This window comes from Seriola aureovittata, chromosome 17 (genome assembly GCF_021018895.1).
Source record: "Seriola aureovittata isolate HTS-2021-v1 ecotype China chromosome 17, ASM2101889v1, whole genome shotgun sequence".
Taxonomy (NCBI): domain Eukaryota; kingdom Metazoa; phylum Chordata; class Actinopteri; order Carangiformes; family Carangidae; genus Seriola; species Seriola aureovittata.
In genome coordinates this window covers 4105908-4119242 of record NC_079380.1, presented here as the reverse complement: position 1 = coordinate 4119242, position 13335 = coordinate 4105908, and positions in this window count along the sequence as shown.

Here is a 13335-nt window from a genome sequence, read left to right as displayed (position 1 = left end):
AGCAGAGCAATTTGAATCTCTGAAAAAGGGTCTGTTTGAATTGACAACTTAGTGTGACAAGTAACAAAATGCCACTTGTTCCGTCAGCATTGTGAATAAACAAGACCTTTGACTTTGCTTGTAGGAGCCAAATCAAAATGGAAGAGTTTCCATAGTGTCTCTGCCAACTCTTACAAACCTTAAACATTGGAAATTAGAGTTTGCAACAGCATCTCTACCACATCCCGCAGGGGTCCAATCCTCAGCAGGTATGCCTTTTATAAGAGGACTTGACTTTGTTCTGTGTGACCTGTGAAATTCAGGTAGGCGGTGGGGTGTGCTGAGGAGAAGAAGTAGGAAGTGTCAGAAAATCGTTCTTGTTTTGTCTCTCACACATAGCGCAGTCTCTGTCTGGGATCCACAATAGTTTTCAGCTGATGTATTTCCTCAAAAAGTGACTGAAGCGCAGAAACACTTTATTTCTTAACAGGGGTTTTATTGCCTTGCTGCAGTAAGCGTATTGTCTCATTTCCAGCTGCTGGTGTTTCTGTTGTTTACATTCTATTCAGCTCAGCTAGCTTCTTTAGCAATTACCGACTTGTCTTCCTCCCTCTCTCCTGCTCTCTCTGTTCAGTGTATCTTATGTTTAGTTATTCCTCTGTCTTCTTCAGTAATAATAAAACATGTAATGAAAGTAGTTAATTTGCCGTAATGGAGGCGAGGATCAGTGTATTGGAAGTGCTCCTCCACTTCGCTGCAGTTAGACTGCCCAAGAGGTGTAGCCCTAAGCACACAGTCGGCATTCACACACGGTCCAGTCACATGGCCTTCGGCTGACCAATGGTGGAAATATGATCACTGAGTCAGTCAGTCAGACATTATAGGGCTGCCCCCGTTGTTGCGGTCCAGCCAAAAAAACTAAAACAACTCACTCACAGTGCTTCAGTTACTCTCTGATCGTTTCTACTGCCTCTCCTCTACCCTTCACTTTTTTCTGCGAGAGCCCTTTACTTAACCCGCAGACAATGTGTTAGTGATGTGTTTAATCAAACCACCTGGATAGATAAGAGCTGGCAGACAGCCACACCACACACACACACACACACACACACGCACACACACACACGCACACACACACACACACACACACACACACGCACACACACGCACACACACACACACACACACACACACTGACCCATCGATGCCCTACTCATTAGCTCAGTCATGATGTGTGGACCGGGGCTGACCAGCTGAGCAGGTTTCTGCAGAGACTGAAGCCTGCTGTTTGTTTGATGAATCCTTGGACTCCCCTTCCACTGCAGGGATGACAGCTCTGCGGATGGAAATGCAAAGCCGTGGGGTGGGGGGGTGGGGGGGCTGGATGGGTGGACAAAATAGCAGAAACAGCTCATGAAAAAAGATCAATTCTATCCAACTAAATCACAGTTACAAAGGAAATGAAGTGGAGAAGTCGAATGTGTCACCTTTGAAAGATGTCTCATAATCAGCACCTCTACTATGTGAGAAATGATGCAGCTGAGATCCAAAGAGCAAACAGTTGGTGCTGCACTGCAGGTGTATCAGTCAAACATGGAGTAACTTACAGCTACAACTACATGAGGTGTTCCTGTTAAGCAAACAAAATCAGACTTTAAAGAATCGTGAGAACATGTCGAAGTTGCATATGTCATGTGGAAAAACCATATTATTCATGGGTTCTGTCAGTATGGCCGAAAAACTTGGACAGGGAGGGAGCGAGGAGTTACATGTGTGTGGTATATGGGCAGTCATGTCTATTTGATGAATGAACTGGATCCATTTAATCAGGGTATGTGGTTGTTATTAACTGAATGAAGCCCTGGGGGGGGGGGGGGGGGGGGGGGGGGGGGGGGCTTTGACATGAGGTCAAAGGGTGCAGTAGATTAGGCTAATGGAAGTATAAAATAATGCAGTAAACAAACTGGTATAAATTAAAGCAAAGTGTTGACCCCTCAATGTTGCAGATTATAAAATCCAGAGCCGTTACATATATTCATTATACATATATATGTATATATATATATATATATAGGAATATTGATCTCCTGCCTCTGCATAACAGCTCTGCATTTTATAATCTGCAACACTGAGGGGTCAACACTATTGCTTTAATCTATACCAGTTTGTTTACTGCATTATTTTATACATATACATATACTGTATATATATATATATATATTATATATATATATATATATATATATATATATAGGGCAGTCATTATATGACCATTTCTGAAAGCAGTCTACTGTTTTGCAGAACACTTCTGCTCAGCTCCCACGTTTCGTCACATAATCTTCAGCAAACCAAAATTACAACCACTTTTATCTCTTTCTGTCGTACTGACTTTATATGTGTATTTTTTTGTTAATATTAAATAGGTTCATAATGTGTTCATTTCTGTTTTCCATTTTCCTTTTTTCCAAGAAACCACAAACGTATTTTGTTTAGTAAGATGAAAACATGGAGAGCACATAAAGAGTGGACTCACACAGTGATGTGTAATCCCATGTCGGACAGACCAAATGTTTGACATGACATGGACATAGGGATTAACTAACTTTACTTATTTGAATGGCAGGAATTGTCCAAATCCAAATGATGATGTGAGTCAGCTGAGCTTCTTCAAAAATGCCTGTTGTAAGAAACTCCCACACGACAGCCCAAAGGCTTTCATTCATGTTTCAAAAACGAAATCATTGTAGGGAATAATAGCGTAACTTCCAAGGTGCCTGGAAAAGTCTGACAATAAAGCTGTTCTTTATACTACAAGTGTTGCTGGAATTTTTTACCACTTTGAAAAGAGGTGAATAATTACATCTTTTCAGGTCATTTTGAAAAAAGTGCTGCTGCATAAAACAGAAGATAAAATCTTGATGTATGATTTCATTCATATTCTCTCTCTTCCATCATATCAATCAACAGAAATGCCCTTTTGCGACATTCACAAATCTGCACACATCCTGACTGAGTGAATGAAATAAAGCGGTTTTGGTCCGTGCAGGATGGATCCATAAACCATGGAGACAGGCTGGGTGACGACCCCTGGAGGTTCCCGTCCACTGGGGCCCACAGGGCATCAGCGTTACATTGTATCTGTGGGCAGATGCTGTGGCATCTGGGCCCAGGGTTAGACAGTAACCATCAGCCTGTGCTGGCACTGAGCAAACTCCAGGCTACGCAGGGCCTGCCAGGACACGGGGCCAGGAGCCCTCAGTGGAGCAGATTGGTGGCCATGATGGAGCTTGATTTCCATCATCCATTATCCAAGGCCTGCAGATAAGTCAGGGTCCCACAGGGGCCTTCCTCTGAACTGCACTCTCAGGAAAAGATGGTGGGCCACATGTGACAGTCTGTGGTGCCAGGACAGCAAGGGAATGGGATGATGCAAATAGAAACAGGTCTGTTGTTCAGTATTTATATGCTGGGCTCAGATTATGTAATCTTTCTGAGGAGCGAATTGTCTGGCATGGAATGGATTGATGAGATTCAGTGACAATTGCTGTTTGGTTGTTTGGAGGCTGTAAACTGCTTTAAATTCACAAAACTATATTTGATATATTTGTGTGTACAGTAAATCAAATGTTAATTCTGCTTTGTTTTTCAAGAATTTGCACGCAGAAAAATTAGATAAAGATAAACCCACTCTGTAGTTTCATGAGGTTTTACCTAGATATGTGACATATTAAGGGAATGATGAGTGGAAAACATAATATAGGCCATGCACTGAGTGATAGAAAGTTTCCACCACGATCATAAAAACACTCAAATGAGGCAATACCTTTTGGAGCAATAGCATTCATCCCTCCAGTGGAGTTTAGAGACTTGACAAGGCTCACTGAAGCTGTTATGTGAGCTTGTGGCAGCCCAACACCTTAGTAAAACATTTTAAGTTACTGTTTTTTTTCCATATACTATGTCATTCATCTGTATTTTTTCATACTTTCATCTCATTACAGCTCACCGACTCTAGATCCTTCTACGTATCTGCAGGTCTCAGGAAGTCATCCTTGCTCTCCTGTAGCTGGTGATTTAAACAGTCATGACACTATTATTTTATTATTCTATTAACATACACATTCTATAACATACATCTTACAATATCATATTAGCATATTTTTTGTCGTGAAAAATCCAGTCATGAAGGAAAGAAAAACTTTTAGAATGACTTTATGATGATGTTTAGAGAATATTTTAAAGCACTTGGTCATTTTTACCAGTCCTACAACATGAACAACCTCCAACCTTTCTTTCAAGCCTCTGATACGACCCATGCAAGAGTTTCCTGAAATAGCGCCCCTACAGCGGGAAGCGTACTGGACTTAGGTTGTCATGGTTACACACGTACTTTACCTTCATCGCCATGGTTACTATAATAGCAGTCATGGCTTGGTTAGGTTTAGGAAAGGATGGTGATTTTGGTTAAAAAAAGTACTTCCTCAACATTAGACGATCTTTGTTGTCATGGTTACAATAATAACAACGAACACTCGTTGATAATAGAAACAACATAAACAGCTACTTTCACATGGGAATCGAACACCGCTCTCCTGTGTCATATTCATCCATCCACCACAACTTCCTCCTGACGTGGACTTTGTCTCTCTTTATACTACATCACCGACACTTTTCCCTTTGCTCGTGTCATAATTACTATGGCCACTAGATGTCGCCTAGCAACAAAACGTAACTATGAGTCATAATAACCTGCTGCACGGACGGACTATGGGCTCATTTTTTTCCAGGAGGACAGTCTCAGTTGTTTAGTTCTATACATTTAAACTGCGTCTGAAATCCTAGTTCTTTTACTTTAGCTTTTAATGCTTGATGAAGCCTGGCCTTAATTATTATTTATATATGTGTGTATATATCTTAATATAGGCCTATATAAATACCTTTTCCATTGAGGTCAAAATGCACCCATAGGTTGTCTATGGAAGCAGCTTAATACGACCCCAAATTATGATGCAAGGAGGAAGTCAGTGTATAGGCACAAAGTCTGCATTAGGAAGAGGTTGGGGTGGATGGATGGATCAACAAAACACAAGGCTTTCACACAGGAGACTGCAGCTTGTTTCCTGTTTGAAACCAATAGTCAACGTTGTTTCTTTTAACCATGGCTGTTCTACAACCTTAACCACGTGTTTATTACTGTAACCATGGCTATGGAGCTCCGGTACGTCTCCTGCCATAGAGATGCTATATCTGGGTTGTATCAGAGGGTAGGGACAAATAACCTAGGGCAACAATGTCTTAGCTGACCGTGTTGGCCTGACGTGACATGTGTACCCTTGAAATTTTGATGACCGTGTAGACCTTACCTCTAAAATCCCAGTGCCGGTTAGCATTTACCCTTTCATCATTCACTTTCTCAAAGGACAGCGTGCCATCTGGCCCAGGCATTCAAACCAGTGACCTGCTGTTCACACATACACACTTCTCTACACAGTGTCGGTGTGTATGTTTGTCATCAGCTTGATCATGCAAAGAAAATGGCTGTGACAGGAGGATAATGGAGGAAAGATTTGATTTAAAGTGCATTCTTTTAAATGTTTCATATTTCTGTGTGATGTCTTTTGTGATGTCAAGTGTACCAGTTTTATTGTAGAGTATATCTGGTATAATACACCATAAAACACAAATGTCAGAATCTAAATCCTAATGAAACCCATGATCGTCCTTCTGTAGGGGAGTCGACTTCACGACCTTGCGACATTGATGAGTATTCTCCATTAACGTGGCATGCCATTAATTAAGCCGCAGTTTGATCAATTAACACAAAAAGCAGCGACTCGAGACGATTTGGAGACACAATTGATTTTATGACCTCTGCTTGTTCTCCTCCCTCCTCTTTTCAGCCATATTCGTGTCACTAATGTTATGCCACTTATCTGCTCTGCAGCACACATGCTTGCATTCAAATTAATGTGTTCATGTCAGTGCTGTCCTACAAAAACCTGGTGTTTTTCTCCTCATTACACCTGACACAAAGAAAAAAACACACACACACACACACACACACACACACACACACACACACACACACACACAATATGTAAGAAAGTCAAAAGGGCGCTGGTGTTTATGGCAAAGGCAAACATTAATGAATTTCAAAAAGTGTTCTTTGTCTTCTTTATGAAATAAAGACGATCACAAACACAGACTTGGGGACATTCGTTGACATAATGCTTTTCCTTTCTCAGTGCTCCCCAACTTTTTCCAACTCATGGCCCACTTGAAAATCTCAAAAAAGTTTGTTGGCCCACATCCGTCCCTGTAACAACACAGGGGCCAAATTATGCCAACACATTCTCAGAGCACTTTTTTATTTTCGAGATTGAACTGAAAGCAATTGAATCACTTGTCAATTCACCATCTGTCTCTTGACTCTTTCATTTTAATTCTTCCTGTTTCTAACCAACTATCTATTTTAATACTTCATTTTTAGCCATGAACGTAATCCTTCAGCACGTATTTAGACTGAGATAGCAGTATACGATGTGGTCAAGCGGCAAAGTGGTCCAGCCAGTGACAACATAAAAGTTCCTATCATTGGCTGATCCCAGTGATAAGCCAATGATCAAAAAAAAAAACATAATGAAAGGAGATTTAAAGATCATTTCATTTTAAAACATATATATTATTTATAGAAAGATATTTTTTTATAATTACACGTTTTCACCAAAATTGTATTGCTCTGCAAATTATGTCAGCCCATGTGCGATACCATCACGGCCAACCAGTGGGCCCCGGCCCACAGGTTGGGAACCACTGCCCTTGTCCCTTACCCTTACCTTAACCATCACAAATAAATGCCTAATCCTAACCCTGGAACCAAGTTTTAACCCTCCAAATGAAGTCTCTACCCGAGGATTTCAATTCTTGTCCCTACACTGACACGAGTCCCCATGGGTCAGTGTGCATTCAGGTTTAAGTCCCCACCTGGAGATAAGAACAAGACCACACTTACACACACACACACTTACACACACACACACTTACACACACACACACTTACACACACACTTACACACACACACACACACACACACACACTTACACACACACACACACACACACACACACACTTACACACACACACAGGCTACTGTCCTACTGTCCTCCTGAGCCTTCTGTTCATCCACAAAGCAGCATAACTGAATTCTTGGGACATCCACACTTGGAATAAATTACCTCACACTCCATAAATTTTCCCAGATGCCAAGAGTCACTTCGAGAATAGGGTGGGCGCTGTGGTGGGGTGGTGTGAGGGTGCACATGTGGATGAGAATAAGAAGAAGATGGAGTTCAACAGATAGAGAGTAATATACTTTTCTCCAAAGCTGCTTCATAGAGCACAAGGAACTTTAACATTTTCCGCAACAAAACAAAGTTTTTTTTTTTTTTTTTTTGACAATTTTTTCACTGGTATTTCTTACCGCTGACAGTTTACCAACAATATAATTGATTCTATGCTTGTTTGGGTGTCCACATACTTCTGGCCATGTAGTGTGATGATACCTTCTGTGGAGGTATCCATGTCCTATTTCGAGTCCAATTTTTAAATTCAGGACATAAACAAACTAATCCATGAGTGATAATGTGTGTGTGTGTGTGTTTTTTTTGAGTTAACAATTCTGCACTAAGTTGAAATGAAACATGAAATCTTCCTGTTGAAGTTTAGACTCTTTTAAACATTCTAGCAAGTAACATTATGATATTGCATGAGGTTTGGAAAAAAAGTAATGGATCGTTTTCCTAATGTCTGATCATACCATGCTGAATTTCTACCTTTCTTCCCTCAGTTCCCTCTGCATGCATGTGAGCATGTGAAAATGTAGTTGATGTAATCTGCCACAAATGGCACAATTCAAAAAGCAAATTAACTCATAACAGACAATTTTTTATCAGTTCAATCCTAGTGTAGATTGATTTTTTGGCTATGAATGGATGTTCGACAGTATTTAAATTTAAGAAGCTGGCAGTTTATTCATATTGCACAATGTATAAATCTATTACAGGCTAAACTAAGGCCAGAAATGATGGAATTACTCCCTTCTCTACATCATCAAAGCCAATTGGATAATAATTCACTGGGCAGTGAAAAGGATTCTGGATTTATCGTAAATTTTCCACCATAAGAACATGATGATGCAGTCTGCCAAAAAACAAAAAAAAAAGAAAGCAAATTTCAACTGGAATGAGTCTTTGTATGTGTGTACAGTTGGAACAAACATGTGACTCTTTTCTAGCGGCTGTGTGCCACACAAAGCAGCGGATAATGTTTTCATGTGAACACATTGCCAGGACCCAAAAACTGAAGCCATCCTTAAAGGACGACCTGATTTATAAGCAGCAGATATCTTGTACCATGGACACTGTGTGCCTCACGGCTTAAGTGTGATCAGTGTATGGGGTTGCAGATCAACAAAGCCAATATTGACTTGTTGGAAAAAAAAAAAGAAGCTGTTCAGTATTATCCACTTCTAAGGTCATCAGGTATTGAACTTCAAAATCTCATATCAGTCATATGCTTCCTCTCATCATGTGCTTAATCCCCTAGCATCGCATGTCTTTGCTTATGGCTGGTGCAAGGGCAATGGGGGGTGCTTTAAAAGGGTCCTCCTTTCCTCCTCCATTTCATTTCCCATGTCTGTGAGATACACATGAAAGGAGGGCAGGCCGGATCATTATGGAGAGCGATTCGCTTTCTGGTAATGAGACATTGCTGCAGCCAAGGTTAAGTTAAAAAAAAAAAAAAAAACAAGAAAATTCTGTGTCCCATTCGCTCATTCACCTTTTCTTCAGCACTCATTTGTAAGACTATTGTAGAGACCGTGTTTGCATGCACGCTGAGAAGCCTGTGAGTAATCAAGGTAAAATCAATATAAGGTTAATGTTCCCTGAAGAAACTCCAATGTCAACACGCCTGTCCATTTAAAGGATATTTAAAGGAATAGCTTTACAAAATGACTTTACCAAATCTATCAATCAATGAACCGAAGGGACTGAGTTATATGAGACACTTCCTCTATCTGCAAAATGATTATGAGGGCAGCTTTTACATAAAGGGTTACGTTATCTAAACATTGCTAGTTTGTCTGGGATGATAAATTTTAACTGGGAGGCAAATGAAAACGTGTCCCTTAGCTGCTGCATGGATGCTGCTGTATGGCAAGTGGTGTCCCCTTTTTTGCATTTTTCAAGACTATCACCTTTACAGAAAATCCAATTGCCATGTTTGCTCAGAGGCACACACCGCTAAATCCATGTGTTCTTGCCCATTGAGTCAGTGTAAATTGCCTTTTGTTTCACCCCAGTGCCCCTCTAATTAGTCCAAGTGCCCAAGAAAATGACCTAGTCAGTCCAGTGGCTCTTGTAATAAGCTGATTCAAAAGCTCCTGCAGTTGGCCAAAGTGCATTTCTTGTTGGTCCAAATGCCCTTTTGGTTGGCCCAAGTGTCATTTGAAGTGCCCATCTGGTCAGTCCAAGTGTGCAACTTCTAGTGAGTCCAAAAGCCGCCTTGGTTATCCCTACTGCCCTCTAATTAGTTCACAAGCCTCCCTGGTCACCCTAAGTGCCCTTTTTTTTTTATCCAAGTGCCCATGTGCTCCTCAAGTACATATAATGACCCTCTGACCCCCCCCCCCATCTACTTCTGGCCAATCCAAGTGCCAGACCTCTCGTCCAGGCACCTTTGTAGTTGTTTTAAATTGGCAGTTGGCACAAGCATCACTCAGGTCATCTTAAACGTACAAAAAGACCAGGGGATTAAAACCAAAAGTAACACAGAACAAAGCAGTTTCACTTTCAAAATCAGTGATTCACCATTGCTCTTTGGCAGACATGGGGCGTCTTTGAGTGGATGGGAGCTGACCTGCCTAACATTTACTTGGCTTTTTTCTGTGATTAACTTAAAATCCTTCACCAGGTTAAAATACATAGTTGAAAATGACCAAGGTGTAAAAAGTCTACTGTATCTTAGAAACGTGACTTAAACCTGGATAAAAGTGCATTTTGAGCTTCTGGCAGGAAACAACAACAATGACACATGATCATAGAGGATATGATGTAATTGACAGGTGACCAATGTTGGGTCTGAGCTCTACCTGGGCACCATTATGTTAACAGTACTCTACCTCATGAGCTGGACACCAAATATGTTAGATTTCGGTTGTTTATCAATTTATTGGCTATCACAAATTAAGAAAATATTAAAATTAAAAATATTAATATTAAATAACATCTTTAAAATGAATTAAAGTTCACGGGGCACCAGCCTAAACTAATAGGCAAAATAGCCAATATGGTTTTAGTCTCAATTTATTACCATTAATCTGGAACTCTGATTAACCATTAGCTTACTAACTATAACCAAATTACCATATCAACAGTAAATTACAGTTGAAGGATTGGAATTCTACCGAGTAGAGGTTGGCAATATTCACGCTTGTGCAACATTAAACACACCAGTAGTTATACTTAAAAGGCATTTATTTACAATGGAGCAGAGTAAAGTACAATGTCTAATCTAGTGTATACAGGTGTGTGTGTGTGCGTGTGTGTGCGTGTGTGTGTGTCTGTGGGGACACAGACAAAGGCAAGATGGCCGACTGAAAGTGGTCACTGTGACCACATGACCTAAACAAAGAAGACTACACAAGATGGCGGTAAACAAAGAAACTACTAAAATGGCCGCTGAGACCACCTAGTGTGTGTGAGAGGGAAGGTGTGAGTTTCTTTGTTAGCCTAGCTCATGTAATCTAAAGGTACCAGGTTAGAGGGGGGAGGTTAGCTTCATGCAGGTTCTAGGACTGAGACGTACTGCTATGTGTGTGAACATACAAGTACTCGATTAACTGTACGACTGACCACAACCTAAGCAAACATTACAACAACAAGACATCAATCAACAAGTACATTAACAAGTTAAGACGTCTGCTGATTAGCTATGCTGTGCTATGCTGTGCTGGGAGAGGTTAGGCCCAGTCCGTTAACGTTACCCAATCCTTGGAACAAGCAAAGAGGTCCTTTCCAGTGTTTTTGTAAAATCCAGTGAGTTGGGAGGTTTCCTGGTGGAGTAAAGTCCTGTCTGGCGGGTGTTGCTTGCTGTTATCTCCTTTGTTCTCCTCACAGAGTTAGCTGTTCCACGCTAACTCTGCTACGACTCCTGTTGCTTGGAAAATCAGCTAGCCTTGTGTCGTAGCTGCTGATTCTGAAGAGGATTTGGTTCACTCACAGTTAATCCGAAGCAGGTCGCTGTTGTTGAGGAGAAGAGTGGTGGAGAGCTGGTTTCTCAGGTAGCAGAGCTGACCTGGGCTGGGGCCTTGTTGCCCTTTTGAAGAACCGAGAGGAGAGGGCTGGAGCTGCTCTCCAGAGCAAGCCAAAAAGAGAAGAGAGAGAAAAAAGGGGTCTAGAAGACTGGTTTTGTTTGGTGACACCCTTGGGGGTCACATGTCACACGCTGGCCCACACTGGCTGGCCAGTGGGGTCCGTGGGGGGAAGGGTCATCCCCAGGTGTGAACGGTGAGGAACTGTGGAGTGTGAGTTCCTTTGTCCAGTGGAGCAAAGAAACATTTGGTCTATTGAATGATTGAGTCCCAACACCAATGAAACAGACCGTTACCATGATTAAAATCACAGATTTCTCTGGTTTGAGAATTGATGGAAACATTTGAGATAGTGTCAGAACACAACTCAAAAAAAATATATAACATAGGTCTAGTCATTTTTAGACATTTTAATGTGGAAAAGCTATCATGTTTCAATAGATTATAACGCTAAGTGCCTGTCGGTCCAAATCTCTAAGGGATCTTCAAGTAAGTTTAAATAACCCATCTGGTCAACCGAAGTGCTAGCCTGGCATTACCAGACCTATTTGTGCATTACATGCATACATTATGTGAAGATACTTGACTAAGGTTACAAGGTACTTGATAGACTAAGGTCGGCCCAGGCACCATTCTTGTGAGTTTACCCATAATCCCAAATACCCTCTTTATATCCCCCTATAGGCTCTGTGTATACCACTGCTAAAACGATACTAGGCATATCCTAGGTGTGACTTTGAATAACGGTGTGAGTTTGAGGCACAGCGTTTGTTGAAAAAGAGCGTTCATGCTCAGCAAACCTTCCCTGGATAAATAAAGCGTAAAGAAAATCAACAACAGCCCTTTCAGTCGACATCAATCAGCTGTTGTATATGAACATCATAAACTACTTGCAACATCTCCAAATAGTCTTCAAGGCCAGGAAATGTAGTTACAGTACAAGTGTCATAAAGCATATCCTCAGCTCCCTCTCTCTCCAGACAATGCCATCCATCAGTTGGACTTGATCCATGAATTGTTTTCTGCTCCGCAGTTAATGAGCCTGCAGTCTGGCAACAAGGAATCGACTCATCCTCATACTCTCCTATGGATTTCACCATCACAGACATTACAGATGGTTGACTCTTGATCATTTTTGTTATTGATTTTCTTCACAAGGCCAAATGTGGCACAGCAACGACGCAGTAGAAATGACCACATAAATCTGCTGTGATACATGCAGCATGTAGGAGGTTCCACTGCAAAATGTACTAAGTCTGCAGCGAAGACAAAGATGAGCAATTAAGAGAGTGAGGGTCATCCTGACAGTTTTTGGGCGCTGATGAAAAGACGGGAGGTTGTACAATTCACATTTGGAGTTTGAGTGAAGTTTTTGATCATTTTAGTCATTCCTTCACTGCTTTGACATTTAGACCCCCCCCCCCCCCAGTGTTTCTAACATGACTTGCATCATTGCTTTTGCACAGTATCTGTAAGGATTAGGATCTTCACTCAAATCAACAGGCTCCAAGAACTAAACTCAGGTACCAAACCTTGAACTTGACTATATAACTGTATATTCATGGATGGACTTGCCTGCTGGGCACAGGCCAGGGAGCACATGGGCCAGAGGATGTTGCAAGTTTGAAGTGACTGTTAACACTTCTTGTTGGACAGTTAATTAGAGGACTACATAGGGATGCAAGACGACCACAGACACACAAAAGAAACAACTACAAAGAGACACAACTTAACTACAAATGATGCGGCTGATTTAAGTGTTGGGGTTTTGCCCTTATGTAGAAGAGTTGGGGTTAGTTAGTTGGGTTGTCTTATTATTTGTTCATATTAAGAAGTGTATAAGTTAAACATCAACAACATAAAAAAAATGTCATAATACTTTCTTGCGGTCTCGGAGGAAAAAGCATATCCGCTCCTGCAAGGACAAACATTAATCTCACCCTGTCACACACAGAAGGGATTACTTATTTATGTATAGCAATAT